The 24,524-nt window shown below is 40.1% G+C and overlaps 2 long non-coding RNA genes across 2 annotated transcripts in view; one reads left to right on the top strand and one right to left on the bottom strand.

Moving 5' to 3' along the window:
* The first annotated feature begins 11,177 nt into the window (after positions 1 to 11,177).
* The window catches only part of LOC105525597, a 22,952-nt gene continuing 9,605 nt past the window's right edge, over positions 11,178 to 24,524 (top strand). The window contains exons 1-2 of the long non-coding RNA XR_001003950.1: positions 11,178 to 11,292; positions 23,738 to 23,831. This is a non-coding gene — a long non-coding RNA (uncharacterized LOC105525597). The remainder of the gene's footprint in view (positions 11,293 to 23,737; positions 23,832 to 24,524) is intronic.
* Positions 13,850 to 24,524, bottom strand: part of LOC105525610 — a 91,720-nt gene continuing 81,045 nt past the window's right edge. Inside the window, exon 3 of the long non-coding RNA XR_001003954.1 lies at positions 13,850 to 14,968. This is a non-coding gene — a long non-coding RNA (uncharacterized LOC105525610). The remainder of the gene's footprint in view (positions 14,969 to 24,524) is intronic.

Genomic DNA, 24,524 nt, shown 5'->3' with positions numbered 1-24,524 from the left:
GTTTTTCTTTGCTAGAATGAGCACAATTACATCAGTGGATAGATCACATTTACCAACAGCTCTTTTTGGAAATCTTGAGACATCTGTTGTAGCTGCTTGAGGCTTTAGTGAATGCAAGCTGGAGCTATTAAATTAAGGCTCTGAGAGTCCCTTTCTCTGGCCAGTGGAGCACTCAAGGGTCATCCATTAGCTTTGGAATTTGTTCCTGTCATCCTGGTCTCCAAGGTCATTTTTTTTTTCTGAAAGCTGGAACCTCATCAAAAGGCACCTGGATGGAGACCTTGTAGGCTGAGGGCTTGCTGGTCAGCAACATTGTCAGCAGGGTTGGTGAAAAATAAATTAATTTATCACACCTGCAGTTCTGACCTACAGAGTCAAAGGCAAAGAAAAAACATTGAACCTCATGATCAGTCATTAAAGTGTTGAGTTTTATGCCCAGAACTCAATGCTTCCCCCTCTCCACCACCACCCATTAAGGAGAATAAGCAGACAATTATATAATCATCTTACCTAATTTGAGGTTTCTATTCAAAGAGTGTTTTAAAATGTAGCTTTTATTGTGATTCAGGGAGAGTGAGACCAACAGATCACCTACCATTAAACATGTGGATTGTTACAGTTCTCAAGAGGTAGGGCATGCAGCACAGGGGCAACCGTTGAAGCACCGGGCTAAGTTAAAAGGCAGAGGAAGTGACGGGATGGTGCGGGTAAGAGCTTTCACTGTGGTTTCTATGGCAAATAACAGGGGAGGCTGGGTAAACAGGAATAGGATTGATCGGTGGGAATAATTTCAGCCAGCCCTTTGGTGTAGGTGTATTCTCTAGTTTTCTGGTACCTGGTCCTGGGGTAATTAGGGCGGGTATATCGGATCCCTGAGTATAAGATACTCACCAAGAAGGCTGTTGGAGTCTAGGCTCCAGAGTGGTATTTTATATGTGAAAGGAGTGCAGTCTTTTGCTATCTCGAGGAATTACCTAATCCTGGGAGGAGCCGTCATTCCCTTGTCAGCAAGATCCCGGATATCAAAGCATTTGTTTTTGGATTCTTGGTCATGAAATCCTAATTTTCAGCAAATAGAAATTTCATTTTACCTTTTTTAAGTGTTTAATTTTTTGTTTTTGATTTTTTTGAAACAGAGTCTGGCTCTGTCATCCAGGCTGGAGTGCAGTGGTGCAATGACAGCTCACTGCAACCTCTGCCTCCCAGGCTCAAGCAATCCTCCTGCCTCAGCCTCCTGAGCAGCTTGGACTATAAGTCCATGCCACCACACTTGGCTAATTTTTGTACTTTTTGTAGAGACAGGGTTTTGCCACTTTGCCCAGCTTGGTCTCAAACTCCTGGACTCAAGCAATCTACCTCCCTTGACCTCCCAAAGTGCTGGGATTACAGGTGTGAGCGAATGTGCCCATCCCAAACATCAATTTTAAAAATGTGCACTTAATACAAAGGTCATCTCACCTGTGTGGCCAGGGAGTCAGAGGTGATGATTCCCTTCTTGTCCTGCAGCATCCCATTCCACAGCTGTGTGAGACGAGCTGATGTTTCCACACTCTTGAAATTCAGGGTGCAGAGGTATGTGGGATCAAAACATGTGACCCTATTAAAGGCATCTGGACTTCCTTACCTGCTAAACTGGCCTATTCTATTATCTGAAGAGTGAAAAATAACTATTTTGTACATATTAAGTATTCAATCTTGATCTGGTAGCAGAACAAACAAATGTGTTGTTTTTCTCAATCCTATAGGTTTATTGGTTGCATTAAAAAAAAAAAAGTCTAAAGAAATTAGGAACACAAATTCCTAGACCATTTCAGGGCAAGAATTCAGTGAACTTCTTAAAAACAATATAGGAACTATAAAATTACCAACAACAAAAGAAAGTACAAGACCAGACCGATTCACACCAGAATTCTACCAGACATTCAAAGAAGAATTGGTAGAAATCTTTTTGACACTATTCCACAAGATAGGGAAAGAAGAAACCCTCTCCAATTCATTCTATGAAGCCAGCATCACCCTAATACCAAAACCAGGAAAGGACATAATCAAAAAAGAAAACTACAGACTGATATCCCTGATGAACAAAGATGCTAAAATCTTTAACACAATACTAGCTAACCAAAAAGATAATCCACCATGATCAAATGGTTTCCATACTGGGGATTCAGGGATGAGTTAACATACACAAGTCAATAAAGGTGATACACCACATAAACGGAATTAAAAACAAAATCACATGATCATGGTAATAGATGCAAAAAAGCAAAAGCCAGGATCCCTTTATGATTAAGACTCTCAGCAAAGTCGGCATACAAGGGACATACCTCAATGTAACAAAAACTATCTATGACAAACCCACAGCCAACATAATACAGAATGGGGAAAAGTCAAAAGTATTCCCTCTGAGAACTGGAACAAGACAAGGATGTCCACTCTCACCACTCCTCTTCAACATAGTACTGGAAGTCCTAGACACAGCAATCAGACAAGAGAAAGAAATAAAGGGCATCCAAATTGGTAAAGAGGAAGTCAAACTGTCACTATTTGTTGACAATATGATCATTTACCTCAAAAACCCTGAAGACTCCTCCAGAAAGCCCCTAGAGCTAATGAAAGGATTCAGCAAATTTCTGGATACAAGATTAATGTACACAAATAAGTGCCTCTTCTATACTGCACCAATGATGACCAAGAGGAGAACCAAATCAAGAACTCAACCCCTTTTACAATAGCTGAAAAAAAAAAAAATACAGTACTTAGGAATATACGTAACAAAGGAAAGACCTGTACAAGGAAAACTACAAAACACTGCTGAAAGAAATCATAGACGACACAAAAAAATGGAAACACATCCCATGCTCATGAATAGGTAGAATCAATATTGTGAAAATGATCACCCTGCCAAAAGCAATCTACAAATTCAATGCAATCCCCACCAAAATACTACCATCATTTTTCACAGAATTAGAAAAAAATTCTAAAATTCATGTAGAACCAAAGAAGAGCCCGCATAGTCAAAGCAAGACTAAGCAAAAATAACAGATCTGATAGAAAAAGAACAAATCTGGAGGCATCAAATTACCTGATTTCAAACTATACTATAAGGCCATAGTCACCAAAACAGCATGGTACTGGTATAAAAATAGACATGTAGACCAACAGAAGAGAATAGAGAACCCAGAAATAAACCCAAATATTTATAGCCAACTGATCTTTGAAAAGGCAGACAAACACATAAAGTGGGGAAAGGACACCCTTTTCAATAAATGGTGCTGGGATAATTGGCTAGCCACATGTAGGAGAATGAAACTGGACCCTAATTTCTCACCTTATACAAAAGTCAACTCAAAATGGATTAAGGACTTAAATCTAAGACCTGAAATTATAAAAATTCTAGAAGAAAACATTGAGAAATCCTTCTAGATATTGGCTTAGGTACGGATTTCATGACCAAGAACCCAAAAGCAAATGCAATATAAACAAAGTTAAATAGCTGAGACTTAATTAAACTAAAGAGCTTTTGCTCAGCAAAAGAAACAGTCAGCAGAGTAAGCAGACGACCCACAGAGTGGGAGAAAATCTTCACAATCTATACATCTGACAAAGGAATAATATCCAGAATCTACAAGGAAATCAAACAAATCAGTAAGAAAAAAACAAACAATCCCATCAAAAAATGGGTGAAGTATATGAATAGACAATTCTCAAAAGAAGATATACAGATGATCAACAAACATACGAAAAAATGCTCAATGTCATTAATGATCAGGGAAATGCAAATCAAAATCACAATGCGATACCACCCTTCTCCTGCAAGAATGGCCATAATAAAAAAATCAAAAAACAGTACACGTTGGCATGGATGTGGTGATCAGGGAACACTTCTACACTGCTGGTGGGACTGTAAACTAGTATCGCCACTATGGAAAACAGTGTGGGGATTCCTTAAAGAACTAAAAGCAGATCTACCATTTGATCCAGCAATCCGCTACTGGGTATCTATCCAGAGGAAAATAAGTCATTATACGAAAAAGATGCTTGCACATGCATGTTTATAGCAGCACAATTCGCTATTGCAAAATCATGGAACCAACCCAAATGCCCATCAATCAACGAGTGGATAAAGAAACTGGTATAAATATACAATAGAATACTACTCAGTCATAAAAAGGAATTAATTAACAGTATTTGCAGTGACCTGGATGAGACTGGAGACTATTATTCTAAGTAAGGTAACTCAGGAATGGAAAACCAAATGTGATATGTTCTCATTGATATGTAGGAGATAAACTATGAGGTTGCAAAGGCTTTTTATGTTCTCAGACTGGTGATTTATTGGCTGCACTATGCCATATTCAAATGTCATTTCATATCCAACACTCACTCACTTGGACACAGATTGGGAGGAGAAAAGTTTCTTCTTCTCTGAGATTACAGGAAAAAGTGACCTTTTTCTTCATGGGAAAACATAAATTCCCAGAAGGTTTTGTTTGTTTGTCTTTTTTTTTTTTTTGAGAAAGTGTCTCTCTGTTACCCAGGCTGGAGTACAGTGGCACGATCTGGGCTCACTGTAACCTCCACCTCCCAGGTTCAAGCAATCCCGTCACTTCAGCCTCCTGAGTAGCTGGGATTATAAGCATGTGCCACCACACCCAGTTAACTTTTGTATTTTTGTAGAGACAGAGTTTTACCATGCTGGCCAAGCTGGTCTGGAACTCATGATCTCACGTGATCTGCCCGCCTTGGCCTCCCAAAGTGCTGGGATTATAGGCATGGGCCACTGTGCCTGGCCTGATTTTTAAGAATAAAGGCTATGCTCATTACTGAGACTGTCCCTTCCAAATAGCATTGCCATTGTGCTTTATTTAATGTAAAAAATAGAAATAAAATTCAAGTGGATAGAGATTTTGGATTTTGAGTTACTCAAGTCAAGATTCCATGGGCCAATTGTAGTGGCTCTGTGGGTCTAGGTTAAAAAAACACAAAACAAAAACTAAAAGACTCCAAAGTTCTTCAGCTTTTCCAATTGCTCAGGTCACTCGTGGTCACTAATGCTCACCAAGGTGTCCTTTCTGATTCACCATTCTGTCTAACGTTCAGAAAAGATCCTTGTGTTATTTGCAGGATCTCTGTCTCTCAATCCTTTGCTTTCTGGTTCAAGACAGCAAATTTACCCATGTTTCCTGCAACCTGCTGTTCACCAAATTCGAAACCTGTCTTCATACTACTACCATATCAATCATCTGAAATGATTCCTGAACTCATTTTCCAATTAGCTCTAGCAATTAAGTCTCTAGGTCTCTGAGAGCAGAGATCTATAGACCCAAAAGAAATATTTCTGAGTGAATATTTTGCAATGTGATTAGGAGGAAAAAAGACTTGAATATAAAAACTTTTAGGCCCATACGTGAAAATACCAACAATCTCCTTATAAGATTTTCAGCTGTCTGAAATAGTAATAGTGTGCATTTTTTACTTCTTGTAATGCTTTCTTTCTTTTTAACTTTTAAATTCAGGGGAACATGTGCAGGATGGGCAAGTTTGTTACATAGGTAAATGTATGGTATACAGATTATTTCATCACCCAGGTATTAAGCCTCGTATCCATTAGTTATTTTTCCTGATCCTCTCCTTCCACTCTCCTCCCCCTGGTAGGCCCCAGTGTGTGCTGTTCACCTCTATGTGCCCATGTGTTCTCATCATTTAGCTCCCACTTGTAAAAGGGAGCATGTGGTTTTTGGTTTTCTGTTCCTGAGTTAGTTTGTTAAGGATAATGGCCTCTAGCTGTCTCTATGTCCCTGCAAAGGACATAATCTCATTCTTCTTTATGGCTACATAGTATTCCACAGTGTATATGTACCACATTTTCTTCATGCAGTTCTATTATTGATGGGCATTTAGGTTGATTCCACATCTTTGCTATTGTGAATAGTGCTGCAATTAACATACACGTGCATGTATCTTTATAATAGAATGATTGATATTCCTTTGGGCATATACTCAGTAATGGGATTGCTGGGTTTAATGGTAGTTCTGCCTTTAGCTCTTTGAGGAATCACCACACTGTCTTCCGCAATGGTTGAACTAATGTATACTCCCACCACCAGTGTAAAAGCATTTCTTTTTCTCCACAACCTTTTCAGCATCTGTTATTTTTTGAATTTTTAGTTATAACAATTCTGAATGGTGTGAGATGGTATCTCATTTGCATTTCTCTAATGACCAGTGATGTTGAGCTTTTTTTCATGATTTTTGGCCCCATGTATGTCTTTTGAGAAGTGTCCTTTTATGCCCTTTGCCACTTTTTAGCAGGTTTGTTTGTTTTCTTCTTATACATTTGTTTAAGTTCCTTATAGATGCTGGATATTAGACCTTTGTGAGATGCATGGATTGCAAAAATTTTCCTCCTGTTTTGTAGGTTGTCCGTTTACTCTGTTGATAGTTTCTTTTGCTGTGTAGAAGCTCTTCAGTTTAATTAGATTCCATTTGTCAATTTTATTTTAAATTTCAAGGCACACTGGTGTTCCTTCAGGGCTACACAAAATATTTGTTCTCATCTTGCGATTATCTGATTTATCAACTTTTTTGCTGGATGCCCATAATTACTATGGACCATAGCAAATACGTGAAGTCATTAAATTCCTGATTTCTTCCTGAAACCGCATTATGGTGTCTCTTTGCTGATGGAGAGTAACAGTTTGCTCAGTCCAAGATTCTACTGCACTGACATAATCTCATCATCTTTCAAGGGGACCTTCAGCTTCAACAGTATTTCTTGACTGTGTAGCTCATTTCCTCACCAGCAGTAGCCATTGAGTCTCCAAGTCTCTGTTAGCCAAGATCTGTAGCCGCCCCCCCAAAAAATGGTTTTATGTGTCTCGACATTTCCCCAATGAGAAAAGAAAAACCTAAATGTGTAAATTTTTAGGCACATAGTTACATTTACTCATTTAGTTAAACCTATTCTATCATTGTATTATATAGTTAGAAGTGTTGCTTTTACTCATTCTCATATTTCCTAAAGCAGTTTACTTAAACACATGGTATGCATATCATATGTATATTTGACATCAATATACTTTTCATTCTTGAAACACCTGTCTAATGCAGTTTTCCAGAGCATATTTGTCAAGTTGCTTGAGATAGAACACAAGCTATATGTATTTATGTTTTATGTTTTGCCTGGAAATTTTATCTCAGACCACCAGTGCCTATTTGCTTAACCTTAGGATGTTTATTTTTTTCTTTGTCAAGTGAGTACACATAATCACAACAAAATAACTTCAATATTGTTTTATTAAAGAGTTCTTTGGATGCCTTGTAATGTTTAATGCTCACAGTTTTAAATTCGTAGCCCTAAAAATAGCTACTAAATCTTTGTTAAATATTGTTATTGCTATAATTTTTTTCTCTTCCTTCTCCTCCTCTTCATCTTGGCCTTTTCATTTTCTTATTTTCTTCTCAATCATTGTCTTTTTTTCTCTTCCATCCTCTTCCTTTCCTGTTTCCTCTTAATAAATGGTGTTGGGTGGTTCTGGGTCAAGGAAGCTTCTGAGGTTGCTATTAAGGTGTCAGGCAGGGCTGCAGTCCTCTCAAAATCACCTAAAACTGGCTCATATGATAGTTGCAGACTTGAGGCATTTGCCATCTCAACCCCTCATAAGAGCTACCTTGTGACAGCTGCTTTCCTCCAGAAAAAACAAGAAGTGACACCCCCAATGAAAGTCACAGGTTTTTTGGTCTTTTTTTTTTTTTTTAATAACCTAATCTCAGAGCAGATACCTCTGAGATTTGGCCTGTTCTGTTCATTGGAAGAGAGTTCTTGAATTCAGCTCATGCTAAAGGAAAAGGGATTCCACAGGGAGTGGACACCCTGAGACAGGGGTCAGTGATCACCATCTTACAGGCTGCCACGGTCACCACCTGCAAACCTAGGGAAACCCAGGAGAGCAGCAAGCCAAAATAACCAAGTATTTGCATCAAAAACCAAAAAGTAATCCCTTAATTTCAGTAGTTGAAGCTAGAAGCAGATAAAGGCACATACAGTGGTGACTAAGTAAACCTTTCATTTCTACCAAAATGATGAGTCAACTCAAAGAATATCCTTATAGATTTGTTATAGTTGTAGGAATGTCGCAGAGGTATTTAAAATACCCAAATGTTCTCCATTACCAAAGTTATATGACTGAAATTAGGTTACCTGTAGATTTTGTTTTTTTAGTTTTTCTAGTAAATTTTGTTATTGTGAATGTTGCTGTCAGTTGTATTTCAACCCATACCTTAGGGTGTTGTGGTAGACGTAGTACTCACTGTTTCTGCGATATGTTTCTGCACTCAGTATAATACTGAGCCAACAGGGAAGACCTACATGTCCTGTGGTGCCTGATCCATCATGGAAGGTAAGATTGTAGATAGCTTCTGTCTCTTTTTTGGTAAAGACTTTGTTATGCTAACGAATAATCTGAGTTATAATAGTCCAATGAGAACACAAGAGCCCTTAGTACATCACGAGTCGGCTTGATTTCCTTGAGTTTCCCCAGCTTGTTGTCCTGTGGTTAGCCCCACCCTAGAAATCCGAGGCCAGCTCCCACACTCTGTTTGAGTCAGACTCCATTCCATGCAGTTGAAAGCAGCTGATGTTGGAGAACAAGGCAAGCCAGGTCTTGTGAAGTCAAATGCAGGGAGGTAAGAGAGGTGGAGAGAAGGACGTAGCACCTTAGCACAATAGGCATGCGGCTAGCCAGTCTGTATTCCACTGGTTTCCAGGCTCCGAGACCAGGCAGGAAATGAACACAGCCATCCCTCTTCCCAACCCTGTGTTCAACTCCCAAGTGCCTGCAGTCACAGAGCAAGGAGCAACGGCTTGTGAGGTTCCATTCCCACACACTGTTCTGTGAGTCAGAAAGAGAAGGCCATGCGTGGTGGCTCATGCCTGTTATCCCAGCACTTTGGGAGGCTGAGGTGGGCGGATCACGAGGTCAAGAAATGGAGACCATCCTGGCCACCATGGAGAAACCCTGTCTTTACTAAAAATACAAAACATTAGCTGGGTGTGGTGGTACACACCTGTAGTCCCAGCTACTCAGGAGGCTGAGGCAGGAGAATCGCTTGAACCTGGGAAGTGGAAGTTGCAGTGAGCTGAGATTGTGCCACTGCATTCCAGCCTGGTGACAGAGCGAGACTCCATCAAAAAAAAAAAAGAAAAAGAAGGAGAAAGAGCAAGGTGAGGAGAGAATGCATTGATATCCTCATGGGAGGGGCAAGAGAAGTTTACATGGGACCTTCTGTCCTCTGGAATGGTGTAACAATGACCTTTGGTGTTTTTTGCTCAGTCAGTGCCAATTTCCCTGAACCAAAGTGTTTGAAAGAGGCCCATAAAGGTTTTTTACTTCTAAAATAGCTTGTCAAAGAATGGACTTTGATGGAGGAATCAGTGATATGTCCAAGCTTAAGATGATGCAAATGTAATCATCTGAATTGAATCAGAGTCATCACCAAAGGAAAGTGGTTCATTTTGTGGTCAGTATCATATTTCCAATAATATCAGTTAGGTTTTACCCATCTTCACTGGAAACAGCACACAATAACAGATAGTCTATAGGAGGTTGTCCTGCAGTGACCTTGATGGCAGGGGAGTTTTTAAAGGCTGAGAATAATTGTCCAAAGCAGCACAACAGATTTGGAGGAGACCTGGTGAATGAGCCCAAGTCTCAAGAATGCTAGAATACTCAAATCACTTATCTCTGCTGCAAGCAAATGTAACCAGATTGCTGCAGTGGTTCAATTATGATTTTCCAGAGTCTTAGCATCCTGGCTGCTACAAGCAAAGTGAGGACAAACATGCAACTGACATATCAGGGGAGGTGGGAGGAGGCTTCATTCCGTATCGTTTTTATATAACTCAATCCTCGGGTTCTCTTGATATACATCAAGCATATTTTAAACTTTCCCTGGCTTACTTTCCAATTAAAGTCATTGTTAGTTTTAGAGTAATCTCATTTGAAAATCAAAGATCTAGAGTCATCACCCACTATTCTGGGCCATTCATTGGTAAAAATCTAACCCTTTTTAAACAAATTTATCATAAATTCTTCATGATGTTGGTTGTACTAAATAAAATTCACTATGAGTAAAATCTCCTGAACTTTCTCTGTAGGTGCTTCCTTCATTCACTCACTAATTCATCCATCCGTCCATCCAATCCATCCATCTATACTTACACAATCAATCCATCCATCCATCCATCATCCATCCATCCACCCACTCATTCAATCATTATTCCATCCACCTATCCACTCACCCATCCACACGTCCACCCATCTACCCATCCATCCACCTACCCACCTATCCATCCATCCTTCTATCCATGCATCTATCCACCCATCCATCCACACACCCACCCATCCACCCACCTACCTATTTATCCATCCATCCATCCATCCACCCATCCATCCACCCATCCATCCACCCTTTCATTTATTCATTCACAAGCACCTACCATGTGCCAGGCTTTGTTCTAAGAACTGGGGATCCCATGGTGAATGTGATTCACTTCCCTGCCCTCATCATGGTCACATACAATGAAGGATTCAGACAGTGTGCAAGAAAACAAACAAACATGATTTTTGGTTATGATAAAATGCTATGAAAATAATAAATGGGTGATTTAATGGAGGGAGACTGGAATGGGAGTGACGGAGCTACCTGAGACGAGTCAGGGAGGGCTCCCCAGATGAAGGCCTGGGGGTGCAGTCCTCTAAGGTGGGAAGGTGCAAAGCAGACAGGCCAAGAGCAGGAGCTGTAGGCAGAGGACCAAGTAACGGAAAGTCCTGAGGCAAGAATAAGCTTAGTTAGTTTCAGAAACAAAATGGACATAGATAGATGGTATGTGTATTTTCTGCCTGAACACATTTCGAAAAGTTTATAGGTCAGGTTTGAAGCATTTAAATTCAAAAATAATCAATGAATATACACAGTATTTGAAGGTGTTTTGTGTGTGTTATTTTTGTTTCTAGTAAGTTTTACCTGATCAATGTAAGGAATGCGTGAAGATTCACTGATGCCATAGGAAGATCAATTTATATCACAAAAGCAGTTAGGCATTTCTACATCTGTTATTCTGCCAGGAATTCCCCCAAGTACAACTTTTGCTTGACAGTCCTTCCTGAAACCATCTGAAATCGTGAGTCCGTATGCACTAGCTGTATTTAAGACCAAAGGCTTAATGTATCCACGTCTGGGGTAGGAGTCAGATGTAAAACAAGCCCATCGTTGCCTTGGAAGTTGTATAGGGTAAGTAGATGCTAACATTCACTTTCTTGCCTCAGTGGCTGCAGTTCTCACCTCTACTACTGTAACTAGAAGCTTAATATTCACTTTCATTCTTTGAAAAGGTGGTAGTGTTTCTTCCCATCCAATAATGGAACTTTCCACTAGGTTGGTAACACAATTCAATTTTTAAGCCAAGCTAAGTCTGGTTTTGTCTTAACAATTGGGTTATTTAGCTTGACTCCTATAGAAAACCAAGCTCTTTCATGATGGGATGTGCAGCTGTGAATAGTACAACGTGGATGAATGTAATTATGGGATTTGTTAAGTTTGGTGAAAAGGAAGTGGGTTGGAAGGCTGCCATGTTTATCTATGGAAAGAAAAAAATGAAACATGTACAAATGATATATTAGAGGTTTAAAAAAGGCTCAGACATGCAAGGAAATTTGAACATTGACTAGATATTTGATATTTATATTTTTAATTCCATTTGTGAATGATTATAGTATTACAGTCATATTTTAAGAGTCCTCATGTTTTTAACATGCATAAAAAAATTTACATATTCTATGAAAAACACCTCTCAGTGGGGCTTTTTTAACCTTTGTAAAGTCTTCTGATGTTTTGTTTCCAAATTTTGTTCTGTTTGTATTGTTTGTTGTTGTCATTGTTAGTAATACACCGACCTAACCACCATGATATTTGGAATTCAACTCAGAATTTCCACAATCGTAGAGAGAGGTCATATTCATAATGCTTTATTCCTAAACGATTGGAAATTTCTCCTTCAAGAATTTGCTAGTATTTTGACATTTAGCCAAGGGTTTTCTTCTAAATCTACAGCAATGGACTCTTTCATGTCTAGATTTGAATCCGATGTACACCAGAAACTTCCAAATGTGCTGTTTGGCCACAATGAAGAATCCTTATTGAAAGATCCCTTGAATGGCATAATTGAATAGACGTAATTGCAAAGCTCTGCACCATGTAAAATTGTAAATAGCACTGACAAAATAATTTATGCTCATTTATGATACAGTAGCACATTATGGCTCCAATTTTCATTTCCTTCATTAGCTAAGCTCATTTGTTTCTCTGGTAGACATTCCTTTTGTCTTATCTACAGTCCTTTCCCCAGAGAAATACTTGTGCATGTAGATGAGAAGAACTGAGCATGGGAGGGTGCTGATGACAGGGGATATAGGCACCATATAACCTAAACAGACATTGACACCACATCAAAAGAGGGACAGGTACTGTAGAACAATGACAGGTAAATATTGCCTTAGAATAGTGCCTATTGCTGCTTTGGTTTCAGGAATGTCTTATAATGAATGAATAAAGTGGATCACCACTACAATTACAGCAATAATGATAATGAGTTCAATAATAACATGAAAGAACAAGAAGCTTGCAATCAAGTCCCATATTCCTTGTGGGTGCGTTTAAGGAAACCTCATGTCATAGATTTGTTTTACTTTAATTACTTCCCTTATCATCTAGTTTATTACTTCTCTCCACCTTGTGTCAGGTTAGAAACTATCACTTCCCTCTGTTGCCCATCCTTAGCTGCAATATTCCTTCTTTATCTTGAGCAGCGGGAGATCTCTTTTCTTTCTTTCCACTTGTTCCAGCTGGAGACCATGACATAGAAGCCTCTCACTTTCTGGGATTGCTGGAATAAAACTGAACCCCTTCCCCACTTTACTTGTTCAACGCAGAGGGAGGATGAAGAACTGTGGAGCTGGCAGGATGCTTGCAGTATTTATTCTCCTTTTTCTAACTAGCAAGGTTAATATGTGAACATTGTGGTCATGTGTGACTTACTTGTAAGGTTCCTGGATTCTCTGTGTTTGGCCAGGTGAGAGGTGGCCCTGGTCCTCTATACCAATGGGTCCAAAGAAAATCTGTACTTATCGAGTACAATGTAGAGGATAATTTTACTAAAGGCCCAACCATGTCTACCAAACCAGCAATAGGAGCAATAAAATTGCTCTGTTTGTCATATTTTAATATAAATATGCCTCTATTTTTGTTTCAGTTGGTTCCAAACTCAGAGAGGAATGACGTAGGGTTAACTGTTGCCCTCCTAAAACCCAAAAATGAACAGTAACATTATATTACAAGGGTGGGCTGTTGGCTAAATACAGTTTTTTTTTTTTTTGAGACGGAGTCTTGCTCTGTCGCCCAGGCTGGAGTGCAGTGGCCGGATCTCGGCTCACTGCAAGCTCCGCCTCCCAGGTTTACACCATTCTCCTGCCTCAGCCTCCCGAGTAGCTGGGACTACAGGTGCCCACCACCTCACCCGGCTAGTTTTTTGTATTTTTTTTTAGTAGAGACGGGGTTTCAACGTGTTAGCCAGGATGGTCTCGATCGCCTGACCTCATGATCCGCCCATCTCGGCCTCCCAAAGTGCTGGAATTACAGGCTTGAGCCACCACGCCCGGCCTAAATACGGTTTTTTAAAGTATATTAAGACAGAGAACCTCATTAAGGTGTGTGGTGTCATGTTAATGGCACAGACATGTTTTGTTCATCCTCACATTTAAAACATGCAGTATTTAGTTGGTGGGTCTCAACGTTTTGTCTGAAAATTTTATTAGTTAAGAATAGTGTTCATTTGAATTACAGGCTAAAATGTAGCTGCTTAGATGACAGAGAAGTTTGTTTCTCTCTCATGAAAACATCTTAAGAAAGGGGTCTGAGGCTAGAATAGTGGTTTGGACCTCAAGGTCATCAGGAACCTGGGCTTCTTCCAGATTGTTGCTCTGCTCTTGATCTCCATTCCTCTTCATCTCATTAGCAAGGTGGCAGCATCAGCTGCAGACACCATGTCTACATTAAAGCATATAGGAGAAGACCAATAAAAAACCTAGGTTACCGTCCATAGGAGGAGCATGTCCTTGCTATGCTTTGGAAGTTGTCATATGACACTTCTCCTTTCATCTAGAATTTAGTTAGTCACCTGACATTCCCTTGACCCAAGGTGTGCTGGGTAATGTATACTTTATTCTGGACAGCTATCTATGAAGTCAAAAAACACAAATTCTATTCTTATGGGGGAAATGCATAGGGAGAAAATGAGTAGTCTCTTCCATAGGAAATACAGTTGCCTTTAAATGGTGAAGACTAACATTTAATATACCTGCAATTCTGAGCTCAGGTCAAGGTGCGCCATGTTGTCTGTGGCAGTGTAGGTGCATGACGGCACGTTTTCAGCATCGCAGCCAACTGTATGTTTGTTCAGATGGTAACAGAGACATAATAGAAGCAAATAAATGCACCTGAACTTCAGTGGCAAAACTTCTATGTACCCTGAGGAGCCTCAGTTTCCTTCTTTCTAAAACCAGCATAATATTATGTAACATTGTGATTATAATATTTGCCATGCTTGCTTTCAAAGGTGTTATAAGAATCAAATGGCCAGCCTTAGTGGCTCACTCGTATAATCCCAGCACTTTGGGAGGCTGAGGCAGGTGGACCATCTGAGGTCAGGAGTTCGAAACCAGCCTGGCCAATATGATAAAACCCCATCTCTACTAAAAATACAAAAATTAACCAGGTGTGATGGTGGGCACCTGTAATCCCAGCTACTCAGGAGGCTGAGACAGGAGAATCGCTTGAACCTGGTATGCAGAGGTTGCAGTGAGTGGAGATCGCACCGCTACACTCCAGCCTGGGCAACAGAGTAAGACTCCATCTTGAAAACAAAACAAAACAAAAAAGAATCAAATGAGAGAACATATAGAAAGCAAATAGCAGGTATCAGAATGAAAACCTGTATGATTTTACTTTGCATGCCATACTAGGAGTCCTCAGTCCATTGGTATTTGAGACTCACATAACATAATATGTCGTAAGTACTTAGAACAGGGGCTGGGAAAGAGGAGGCACTCATTGTATGGGACTCATCTTTAAGAGGTTAAATAGAACCTTTCACCTGTAAATCAATTGGTTAGTTGATATAAAGTTGGTATCGTTTGGATAAAATAAAGAATATACACGCCTAGGACTATAAGATGTGGGGGAATTGAGATAAAATTTAAATCCACTGATTCCAACCATGTCCTCCATCAGTTTTCCCCATTCTTCCACATAGTGTATCACCAGGACCCTGCCTCCCTACCTGATGCGTATTCACTTGGTTGATATCCTGGGACGAGTTCATCATTTGTACCTCATACCATATTGTCTCTGACAGAAAACATTGAAGAGAAAGCCTTTTTGTTTTACATTGAATGATCTGAAGAGCCATTTTAAAGTAAAATCAAATAATGACATTTTTATAACCAGAGTAAATTTATTTGCCTTTTCCGTCTTGTCAAATGCAGTATCCCTATTTATGGATGCTTATTGTTTAGACTCAGGTAGATTAGATTTCCTCCTCATTTTCCCTCTTCCTAAAGCCACGGGTGCTGATACCTGCTCAAGAAGATAACAGCAATAACAAAGTGTAGCTCATTTGGTGCAAAATTAGAGACACTGGAATGCTGAGTTCTTGTAGAATCAAAGTTGAGAACAAATTCTGGAACAAAAAATAATGCATCATTTAAGTGGATCCTTTCCAGTGTCATGGAGGAAAAATTACGACTGTTTCTCATTTAAATAGATCATAATATTGACCATCTCATGGGGGTTTTGTGAAGATTCTATGAAATAGTATTGGCACACAGTTACTGTTGAGTAAATGTTGAATATTCCTATGGGAAACAATGGGCTTTCGTGAAGGTTCTCAGATGTCCTTGGATGGAGGAATTGGATGACAGTTTTTCCTGCAGTCAGGGGACTCAGAGGGTGAGCAGCTTCCCACCTGGGTCCTGGTCTTAGGAAACTTCACCCTGTGCTCATGTCAGGGGTGCAGGTAGGAAGAGAGGATTTAAAGGGGCTGGGTTATCTTTGCCAAATGGGAATGCATTTCCAGTATTCACAAATCTTCTAACGTTTCACAGAAAGCTAGATATTACTATTTTTTGTAAAATATTTTATTTTTACATGTTGGATATTAATTTTAAATTTTTAAACATTCTGCAAGGCAAACGCAGTGTGTTTGCAAACAGCATCGGGCCAGATAACCACCAGTTAACTCACTGCCTTTGCTCTGAAAGAATACAGGCTATCCCCAGGGATGCTGTTTCGTGGGAGAATCTCAAAGCAAATGAATGTAAAAAATATTGCTTTTATTTTTGTCAGCACATGTAAAATGGAATCTTGGTGGAATAAATGGAATTTGGAGAATGCATGATACTATCCCTACAGGGTTGAGTAGCATAGAGTTTGGAGAGGGTTAGCTTCAGTTATAGTCTGGTTTCTATTGTTATATCCAGTTACTGAATTTACCTCTCTACATTCAGTATTTTGTCTGTGAAACAGGGATGATAATGCTCCCCGCACACACAAGCATGCACTCACCTACACACATCAGGTTTTTGTGAGGATCTCGTCAGTGATGCAGGTTAAATCTTTAGATCATGAGCCAAACCCAGTGAGCTCCTAGAAATGGCAGCTGCTTCCTTCGTTCAGTCCTAGCTGCCGATACCCTTCATTCAGCTCAAGAAAAACAGCCTTTATTTAACTGAGACTGGCTTGTGAGCAAGACTACTCTCGGGAGCACATTAATTTGTATTTGCTCAGATTTGGGGTTTCTTTAAAGTCCAGTGGAACACAGGTCCAGTTGCCACTGGTTTTTATGTATTCATGATGTGCACTCCTTAGTAATTCCCTGGAAGAGACATATGTGTTGTGTGGGTTTTCAAGCTATACTTACTTGCAAGTTAAAACTGCAGAGAACTTTATAGTTTCAGGACTGGTGGGAAATGGCTCATTTAAGAAAATCCATGATAAGAGAAGTCTCCTTCTGTGTTTCCCTGACATTATAGCCTTGCATCTATTATTTATTTTTCTATTTATTATACATCTTTGTTGGCACAAAGATGCAGCCACACCAGGGGGAGAACATGCTAGTAGGAATTAGAGTGGGGTTAGCTTTCCCCACCTTATGCTTTTCCAATCCCTGGATAACATTTTCCCCCTTTTCAGCTGTAAATGCTTACTTCAAATATTATTTTGATGTACTTTCCCCCAAAAAACCCTTTCATAGGCGTAGTTATGGAATCTTAGATTCATGGACTGGAAATTGATACAGAAATTTTGTCGCTGGTTCTCTGGGGAAATAGCTTATGCTGTTACTCCTGAATCCTAAGTAACTGCCTTATCACTTGGCTTGGAATGCTAGGAGAAAGAGCTTGAAAAGAGCCATTTCAACCACTGAGTTTCCTCCTCTTTCTTTACAGATGAGGGAGGGAAGCCTTCCCAAAGTGGGATGCATTTTTCCCAATGCATAATGAATTTGCAATTGAAATTTAAGAGAACGTACATCTTTTGTAAAATACTAAAACCTTTTATTGTCTTGAAAGTAAATTTTATGATAGAAACACTTAAAGACACAGTAAAAGCAGAAGGTAGAAAAAGGACTCAACTAAATCTACTGACAGTGAACATTGGTCCATTTCCTTAATTTCCCCCTGTACATTTTAATTGTATCCTATTCATGTTGGCATATAGATTTGAATTCTGCTCCTTTTGGTCAGTATTAAGTATAAACATTTTTGTCTTATTATTCCATATTCTTTATAAACACATTCATGATGCCGCAAATATTTCATCTGTAGACTTGCCATAATTAAGCAGGGTCTTAGTTTGACATCTTGGGATGGTTTCTGATCATTACTATTATACACAGCAGTAATAGTAATAACCAACATTATGGAGCATTTGCCTATGTCAGCCACTGTGTTCAGGGTTTCATGTGCATTATTGCATGGATTTCTCAATAACAGCTGAGACAGTTTCTATTGTCATCCCCATGGGCAAATGAGGTCACCGAGGCCTAAAGAACGTATTTAATGAGTCCAGGGGCCAATGGCTCACACGTGTTAGAGGCAGGATTGGGTGGTTGGAGTTTCCGGTTTTTTTCTGTGTTTGGATTCATGACCAGAATAACAACGTGGAGCCCTGCCTAGATGTAGGCACATGGCAAAGCAGGTGGAGCATCCAAAGTGCAGCTGAATTTCCAGACACTGACCTTCTCTCTTGCCTGAATGAACCAACAGAAGTGATGTTCTTAATGGAACAGGTGCTTCCTCAGATCAGTTGGTTTTTTCCTCCTTGTTACTTAGGCAGCTCCTGTTTCTGTCAGAGAGTTGGGGGTCTCATTTTAGGACCCAGAGGAATGTGCAATTTCTATTTCTTTTTGGGAGGCTTGGGGGTAGAGCGGCATTAGGTAGAGTTTGGGGTTGCCTCTGAAACGTCTCAGAGGACAGACTACACAAATACTCTTCCACAGAGAGAGCAATAGAGGCTACTCCAGCCCAGAAGTCCTGAGATTGAAGGTTTAGTCTGAGCTCCACCTCGTGGTAGCTGTGGGAATGCAGGAACGGACGTTCGTACTCACCTCAATTTCCTCATCTCTTAATTAAGGAGGGGAGTGTTTTCTCCTCCTATGTCCTAGGAAGAGAGTATCTTGAGAACCAGTGGGAGAATTATGATGTCCTGTTTGTTTCTTCCTATCTGGGTTCAATTTCTCCTTCCGATAAGAACCCCCAGCTTTCCTCTGAAGATGAACTTTTTCCTCCCAGTCTACGTCGTTCCAGTGGGGCTGAGTCGACTCTGTGGCTCTCTGTCCATGACCTTTCTGAAGCCAAGAAAAAATACACACCCTCAATAATGGCTTCAGATATGTATCTGTGATCCAGGCCAGATCTCTCAGAGCAATGTTTGAGGATGAGGTAATCACAAAGCAATCCAAAATTGAGTATACTTCCCAGCCTGTTCCATGGAGCTTGTTCCATTTATAGGCCATCAGTCCCTCAGGTCTCTGTCATGGTGTATACAGCTCTGGCTGCCTGGGCTGCCACTTTCCATCTTCACCCCTGCGTAATCATCTGTGTTGACATGTGTTGCATTTACCTGCTCAGCCTCCATCCTCCCCTCCCCACCAACCCTGTCTGATGTACTAACTTCCTGGGGCTGTCAGTCAACATGCCCAATGCTCTCTTGGCAGAGGGGTAAGGGAGCAATCTGGGCCATGCACATACTCTCCTCAGAAATGTAAATCTTGAGTTGGAAAGGCTGAAAACAGTTGGAGCTGCTTTATCCATTTGTTGCTGTGGCAACAAATACATCCTCTTAGCTCCTATTCAGTTTCTGTGTTTCCCAGAGCCTGCTTTTTCTCTTTACCTTTGATGCTGTAATCAATATTATTTTTCTTTCAATAGAATTCTATTCTGGGGTAAGATAACCAAATTTGTTTCAAAGAAAAATTGCACTCAACCTTTTCCTTCTCTACATTCTTGATACTCTTTGCATCTTTCCTTCTCATAGAACTTAGCCATCCTTCTCTTTATCTCCTATTCCATTCTCTCCAGTCAGCTTTATGAGAAGAACCCAATAGTACATTGCTAGTGCTGTTTATTTGAAGATTCCTCTTTCCATAAGCTGGGATGTCTTTGAGCATCTGACTGCCTGATAACCTTTAAGACCCAGTGCTGATGTCTGTGCTGGACATGAGAAGGAACCAAATATTATTGAATGGGAGTTGCACTTTAATTAGTTGGCAAAGCAGCAAGTGAAAACTAATTAGGGAGGTAAGTGAGGGAGAGCTGTCCCAGATCAACTGCCCATGTTTTCTTTTTGTTTTTGTTTTCTTTTGTTTTGTTTGGTTTGGTTTGGTTTGGTTGTTTGGTTGGTTTTTGAGACAGCATTTCACTCTGTCACCCAGGCTGGAGTGCAGTGGCACAATCTTGGCTCACTGCAACTTCTGCCTCCCAGGTTTAAGCAATTCTCCTGCCTCAGCCTCCTGAGTAGCTGGGATTGCAGGCATGTACTGCCACGCTCAGTTAATTTTGCGCTGTTAGTGGAGACAGGGTTTCGTCCTATCAGCCAGGCTGGTCTCGAATTCCTGACCTTAAGTGATCTGCCTGCCTCAGCCTCCCAAAGTGCTGGGATTACAAGTGTGAACCACCACACCTGACCTAATTGCCCGTATGTTCTTGATCCTATTCTAAACAACACTCCAATCAAAAGCCTAATTTAAGTGAGTTCAGATGAAAACACAGACCCACAAAAATCTGAACTATTATCTTCAAGTCACAACTAGTTTTCACTTTTCTGTATATTGTTCTTTTTTTAAAAAAGAAGATACAGAGGCATGTGTATGGAAGGAAATTCTTGAAAAGGTAAACCAATTAACCTTTACCAGGAAGCTAGTACAAAGAGAAGGGGTGGTAAAACGACATCATTTGTAAAGATCAGATTTCTCGCTCCTGCCAAAAATATGCCTACGAATGCCAGGAGACAGACTACATTTACTCTACCTTGTAATCTACAGGTAACTTCTTAATGAAAAGCTAACTTTTTCTTGTCACCCTGTTATTCTTGCTTTCACATTTTTGGTTAATTGTGGGTTATCTGGGCTACACATATAAAGAAACAAAATATATCTTTACTTATATTAGTCTTTTTAAATATGGAACTTTTCAAACATGCATGAAGATAGAAAGAATGATATGACAATCTCCCTGTACTTCTTGAAGATTTTCCACAATTAGGCTGGGTGCAGTGGCTCACGCCTGTAATCCTAGCACTTTGGGAGGCCCAGGCAGGCAGATCACCTGAGGTCAGAAGTTTCAGACCAGCCTGGCCAACATGGCGAAACCCCGTCTCTATTAAAATTACAAAGATTAGCCAGGCATAGCGGCACATGCCTGTATTCCCAGCTACTCAGAAGGCTGAGGCAGGAGAAACACCTGAACCCGGGAGGTGGAAGTTGTAGAGAGTTGAGGTCAGGCCACTGTGCTCCAGACTGGAAGATAGAACAAGACTCCATCTCAAAAAAAAAAAAAAAAGATTTTCCACAATTATCAATATTTTGTTTCATTTGTTTTATCTCCACTAATACTTGTCATTATTATCACCAACAAAGCAAGATTATTATTTTTTAAGTTCCCAGACCTCAAGTAATTTTATCTGTAAATATGGTGGTATGTATTGCTAATAGAGACTCTTTTTAAGTAACTAAGATACACGATCGTACATAATGCAAACATAGTCAGCAATATTCATTTCATATTATTCAATACCAATCTATCTTCACACTTCTCTGCTACCTTAAAAATGTCTGCCTAGAGTTCATTTAAATTAAGGTCCAAACAAAGCAAGATGCAGATGTTTTCTTTGGTAGGTGTGTTCCATAAATCTTTTCTCAGTTTTTTTAGTTTCTTGTACTTTTCCTCTTTATCTATGCCATTTATTTGTTTTCATATAAAAATGATTTTCCAATAGATTTTTCAGATTCTACATTGGGCTGCATGCAGAAATGAGTTGGCATGGCAGGATGGAGACTACTCTTCACAGAAAGGTGTTCTTGCAAGTCGGCCCTTGGTTAATGTCTAGGAATTTGGATTTTGGGAATGTGCCTGGCATTCCATGGTAAGACTAGCTCACTATGCCTGGACTGTTCAAACAATATGATTTATTCTGAACACCTGCTTTTCTTTCGGGAGTCTGGCATTTTGGTATGTGCCTGGCAAAAGATCCTTATGTGACCAGCTCCCAGAAAACCTTGGGTGCTGAGTCTCTAATGGGCTTCCCTGGGCAGAAACACGGCCTACCTGTTGCTATATTTTCATAATTGGGGGAAGAATGGATTCTGAGAGCCTCGTAAGAGAGAGAGAGCACCGGAAGCTGACCCTGCCAGTGTCTTTGACCCCTGGGATCCGGTGTGTATTCTTATCACATCCCTGTTACAAATCTTGGTCATGAACACAGCTGTATGCTAGCCCTATGAAACTTTCTAAGAAAACTCCAGATGGAGGGTGGTCTTGAAGGCCCTCAACAGAAGTCGATTATGTTATCATGGCATCTCTAACACATTCTTACATCCCCATGTTTTCTGTAAACTGGATTTTTTAAATATTGAGGCTCAGTTGTATTGAAGGGAGGAGTAGATTAGAAGCGGGCTTGTACTTCTTTTATTTCATTATCTCAGGAGGCAGATAATAGCAAGTCATCTTCCCTCCAATTATGTTCTGATTGATCAGTAGAGGGAAGCATAGAGTCATTTTGTCATGGTTTTAAAGAAGTCGAAATATGTGTAGATGGGTGTGTGGGAAGCTGGCTTACCACAGGTGAGGCTGGACCAGTTATCGAGTTCTTGACTTTCAGTTCCAAACCCATCTGCTTTGATTTCCTCTGTAACACTGGGGCTGAACTTTATAAACACTGCACATTTGTTAGCTAGAACAACTTACAAAAGGATTGTGCTTCTTCTCCTGATCCCAATACTCTCCTTCTTATTCCCATAAGGAAGTAGTCACCAGGAAACTCTCTTCCAATGGGCAGCTTCTTTGCCATAATGCGTGGGGCTTCAATAGTACATCCATCCAATAAGTTTTGCTGGTGCCCCAGTGGGTGGTTTCTTGCTGGCCAGGCCCAGCCTGTTGTACCTCACCAATCCTCTCCACCTGGGTTCAGAGCTACATCCCTTCCAAAGAGTCTGATCTCAAACTTGGAGACGGCTCTTTCCCAAGTCTCTTCTGTCTTTGGCATGCCCCTTCAGTCCCAGAGGTAGTGCCTGCTCCCCACATCTGTGACTGCCATATCCTTCAGATTGCTTTTTACCCTTCTTAGTACATGACCTTCTTTTACATGCATCCTTTATACGTGATATGCAGCCCTGCCCCTTCCCTAACATGAAGAAAAACAGACCTCAAGTCATTGCATCATAATAACGGTTGCATTAGTTACTCCTCAAATTTAGTCAGGGTCCCACTGACTATTCTGTTACCTGAAAGCTAAATTGTATAACAATAGCTTATAATTTGTATGTAAAGTAATAAAAGGAAGGAGAAAAAGACAATAAAAATTATTATTTATAAAAAATAAACACACATAACAAGGAAAGAGAAAATATGCAAAAGCATAGAACGCTCATTTCTGCTTATGTATACATGTGCCATTCTTTTCTTAGGATCCATTCCATATTTCCATACTTCTCTTGCTGTCAGCCAAAAAAACCAATTAGTCAAGATTCCTTATCGGTAGAGTAACTCAAGCCTTCATTTCTAAAGAATCTGAATCTTCAATAGTCCTACTTTTGATTGTTGATTTTATTTTCACTAAAAATTAATATAATGATTTTCATTTTTTCATTGACAGATAAAATGGTTTATATTTTCTCTGTACACTGTGATGCTCTGAAGTATATATACATTGTGGAATGGCTCAATCCAGCTAATTCGCATATTTATTAGCTCTCATAGTCCTTATTTTTATGGTAAAAACACTTTACTCTCTTAGCATTTTTCAAGAATACAATATATGATTAACTCTCATTGTCATGTGCAATTGACATCATTCACTTACTCCTCCTGCCTAACTGAAATTTTGTATCCTTTGAACAACACCCCCCTAGCTCCCTCCCAGGATCCTTGCTCTGATCTGTCCGTCTTTACTACTGAGCATGGAAGCACCAGGAGACATCAGGATCAATAAATCACTGGGTTCCAGTGAGTCCTCCTTGCTCTGTGTACTAAACATGAACCCAATCTCCTTTTGGTAATTTGGTAATTTCCACCCCCAGCCAGCAGAGGCGCTCTTTTCTTGCCTGTTTGTTTAGGGATGGGTGTCTCATCCTTCAATCCAGTAAAACCACTGTTGAGTCCTCTGCTGGGCCAAGACATTGTCTTATGGCCTTTGCAATTTTATGATTACAACCGAGATTATTTCAGAAATTTTTTCAGAGTGAGCTTATTGCAAATTTCATGCACTGCATTTTATTTTGTTCATTGGCTTATTTCAGTTCTGAAACTGGCCAATGCAGTTAGCATTGTTCTTAAATGGGAGCACATCTGGACAACTTTGAAAGGCCAGTCTCCTACTCCTAAGCCAGCAGTGTCTGTTTTCAGCAATGCATGTGCAAAACAGGCAATGTTTCCCCAGAGCGGGGTCTGCCTTCCTGAGGGCCCTGGCTTTCAAAGTACTGCTCACTCTGTGTCAGTGGCACAAAATCAGCTTAATGGATTGGAACCAGGTATTAAAAAACAGAATGGGGGGGGCGGAGCAAGATGGCCGAATAGGAACAGCTCCAGTCTCCAACTCCCAGCATGAAGGACACAGAAGATCGGTTATTTCTGCATTTTCAACTGAGGTACTGGGGTCATCTCACTAGTGAGTGCCGGACAATCGGTGCTGGTCAGCTG

Source organism: Colobus angolensis, unplaced genomic scaffold (assembly GCF_000951035.1).
Source record: "Colobus angolensis palliatus isolate OR3802 unplaced genomic scaffold, Cang.pa_1.0 Scaffold115, whole genome shotgun sequence".
Taxonomy (NCBI): domain Eukaryota; kingdom Metazoa; phylum Chordata; class Mammalia; order Primates; family Cercopithecidae; genus Colobus; species Colobus angolensis.
Note: the sequence above shows the minus strand (reverse complement) of the source record. Positions and strands in the feature narration are given on the sequence as shown.